We start from the raw sequence: 3,808 nt of genomic DNA, 5'->3' as shown, positions 1-3,808 counted from the left end.
AGTGTGTGTGTGTGTGTGTGTGTGTGTGTGTGTGTGTGTGTGTGTGTGTGTGAATAGGGGAGGCAGGAGGGGGTTCATGCACGTAACGCTTGTTTTTATAAAGAAAATCCACACTTGTATTTGTCTACACTTACCATCATTGTCTTGTGTTTTTTCAGACCTCCTGGGGAAAAAAAAGAATAAACAAAACAAAACAATGCAGTGAGCAAAGAGAATAGTAAACTAATGTTCAGGCATGCCAGCCCATGATCTGCACTCTTCATCCTTCTTGGGTAAAAAAACCACAAGCGCTCTGCTTGCTCAGTCAGTATTAAGTTGAGCTACAAAGTCTAAATTCCCAACTGATCGAGTTTTTTAACTTATGTTATTTTGTGTTTTCAAGGCTCGCAGCACCTTTCGCTCCGTCCTATCGGAGATGGACGTAAAATTCGGAGATCCCGCTTCTTAAATAAACTTACAGTAACAGTATTCTAAAAGGCGTTAAAAAGTTTAACACATACACGTTGGGAAATGAGAAAACTAACGAAAGTAAACCATTAAGTCTTCATGAAAAGATTGTTTCATTGCGTACATTATAGGTTTATCAAAGTAACAGCCTAGCATGACTCCTTGTTCAGTCGTTTTATAGTAGTTGTACACACACTTAATTATTAGTGCAGCATCTTGGTTCAAGTGCTAATTTTAATTAATTCTTAATCAAATACTTTTCATATATGATTTCTTTTACCAAAATCTGGAATAGTTCAACGTGTCAAACTGCATGCAAAGATTTTGAATGACGAATATAGCTATGGATTGACGAATCTATGTTCCACAATGAACTTTTCCATCATCATTATTTTAAAATAATAAATGTAGATGTTTTACCTCCGCGCCTCCACCCCCACCCCCACAAGAATACAATAATATAGATCATTAAGGGGTGGGCGTCAACCCTAACTGTCCCAGCCAACCCAAGCTTGAAGGGATACAACATACCAGTAGTGAGACCGAGATACTCGATTAAAAATTCAGACAGGATTCGAACTCGGTTCTCTTGCGTGCAACAGCAAAGCGCCTGCTAAATCCAAGATCCGAGTCCCAGTGATATTGAGAGATGAATATACCATTTCTGGTACTATAATAATAAACAATGCCAAATTCTTCACAACGTTTTCACAAAATTGCCATTGATCATGGTATATAGACAGGAGATACAAGCACGAAACTTTTCCCAACAGAAAAATAGAATAATTCAGAAACTGATGAAGGACACTGAAAGAAAGCAAAGTCACAGCCACATAGAGCAAGAGCCGCTCTTGTCGTTTCAAAATAGTTACAGAGAGACAGGGGCGTATCGCACAGTCCAGGTAAAGGCGGGAAGAAATGTTTATCGAGTATCTCTGACTTTCTGTTAGGAGGCAGTATATATATATAGTACCGGGTCCTGAGAGCCATGGTCGAAACCTGCCATCTATACTGATCTGAATTATTTTGTTGGAGGCAAAACAAAAGACATATTTTTCATTGTATTTTTTTAGCCTAGTTTGGCGCTGAGACTGATGGGGGCGTAAAACAGCAATATATAAAACAAAGATTACATTAAAATAACCAACACCAATACCTTTCGAGCAATGAAAACTTACAACTGTTTTTCTTTATGTTTAGCCATCCTACGGAAACAGCCTGTGGAATGGAAAGAAATTACACTGAGATCATGAGAGCACAAGTCATAGTGAGCCGTATATCACAGACAGCTTCAGAGCTTTATAATCTATATTATACAAATAAAGAGAACAGTTTCCTGGCATACTAGTTAGGCTCAAACGTATGAGGAATTTCCTCAGCACCACTTCAGATTTCATTTTTCTTAAAGCTATCTCACGTTACGCTCTTCCTGAGAGAAAAACATTCCTCAAACAAATAAATAAATAAAAGAAATAATAATCAAGACGTTCCTTTGGGAGAAAAAGTATCACGCTATTTTGTTCATTCTGTTTTGTTGTTGTTGTTGTTGTTGTTGTTGTTGTTGTTGTTGTTGTTGTTGTTGTTGTTGTTGCTTTTGTCCTAACAGATCGAAATTATATTGATGGGGCAGTAAAAATACCAACATTAAAAAAAAAGAAAATTATTCTTACCTTTCCTTTTTAAATAGCAATACACAACCGCTGTGGTAACACAACAAATGACAAAAGCTGCACCGGCTGCCCCAACTGCTATTAGTATGGTCATCTGATCATCGCTTTGTTGTAGTTTTGTCTCGTTCTGCACTAAGTAGGTCACACAAAGAAAGATGAAATGTGTCATAACGCTGTGTAATCAGGCGCTCGTCAACGTTTTTTGGCATGTAGAGTTATTTACGTTATATTTAACGTTGTTTGGGCTTTTGGGTTTTTTATATTTTTACCCTGCCCAATTCTATCGCCTGCCGCTTTTGTGTTTAGTAATAACAACAAAGTGTAAGGCATTTTGGATTTTGAAATTAGCTGTTAATCTTAGAGAAAACACACAGGAGACTGTTTTACATATAAATAAATAAATGAATAATTAAATAAATAATATGTTTCTTCACTCTCATAACGTTTATTGGTAAGTTACGCATCTAAGTGTTATCATAGCCCCAACTGGAGATGGTTACAACAAATGGTTAGTGGTTAATTGTTTAGATAATGCTAGTCCTACATTCCACAGCCTTTTCGAGTCGCGAGGTAGGCACACTCTGTTCAGCTCCCTAGTGGAGTCATCTTTATAGTTGTATTTAAAGTTGTTCTTTTGTCCTGCTTTCAGAGAAAAACAAATACCCATCTATCACGAAAAGATGTCCATTTGTGCAAATGAATGAAGGGGTTGTCGATGGTTTCAGGGGTAAAATAAGCGAGAAAAAGGCCGCCAACGTTTAATGACTTCCTTAATCTAAGAGTCCTTGGAAACTTAAAATTTTCCTTTCTTTGTGAGAGTTTAATCAACGTCTTTTAGTAAAACCCACACAGAAATGTGTTTTTAATAGAGCTAAATAACAAAATTTCAGAAAAAAAGGATTGCCAGACAGAGGAAAAATACCGGTTTCTTCGATTTCGTTATTTTGAGGAGCGCCTGATTTCACCATGATGCTTCACAAATATGTCAAGACGTGGTGCAATCAGGCACTTGTTAAATTTGGGGCATATGGAGCCCTTGATTGATTGATTGATTGGGTTGATATTTTACGGCACTATCGACACACTTTTGGTCATTTAAGCTCATCAGGTTTCACCCCTACAAAATCAGACGTGTTTTTAGTAAGAGTCTTTCGGAGCTCGCAACTGCAAACGATCACACTATTTCCATTATGCTAAAAAGACGAACAAACATTTATAAAAGAATTTTTTGTAAATATGGAAAAGGCTTATTTACATTTGCATATACAATTTAAATTTCAGTGTATGTATATATATACACCGTATGTATATATACACCGATAACGATAACTATATATTTTCATATTCTATTAAATAGTCCAATTTCTTTTATAAAACTTAAAATCTTTCTAGGCTCTATGATGTCAGAAAGGGTCTTAATAACTTTACATTTAAAATATTTCTCACGAACATAATTAAATTCGACACATTCCGTTAGGATGTGCCGAACTGTGAAATTTGTGTTGCACGCCACACAAAAAGTGCGTGTGTCCTATCTTTAGTCGGGTAAAAATTACTTTTTCTCTTCGTGGTAGAGATAGTGGTTTCCTGGGCGTAAGTTTCGGTTAAATGTAATGGAGTTTGTTGTGTATTTGTTGATTCCAAATTTGGTACCAGGAGGATGTGATGTTTTCTTTTACTTTCGGTTTCAT

General features: G+C 36.4%; 1 protein-coding gene across 1 annotated transcript in view; it reads right to left on the bottom strand.

The window, feature by feature from the left end:
* LOC101854552 overlaps window positions 1–3,808 on the bottom strand; it is a gene marked incomplete in the record, with an annotated part of 66,980 nt that overhangs the window by 11,038 nt on the left and 52,134 nt on the right.

Source organism: Aplysia californica, unplaced genomic scaffold (assembly GCF_000002075.1).
Source record: "Aplysia californica isolate F4 #8 unplaced genomic scaffold, AplCal3.0 scaffold00056, whole genome shotgun sequence".
NCBI lineage: Eukaryota > Metazoa > Mollusca > Gastropoda > Aplysiida > Aplysiidae > Aplysia > Aplysia californica.
The sequence above is the reverse complement of the archived record's forward strand: the minus strand, read 5'-3'. Positions and strand labels throughout refer to the sequence as shown.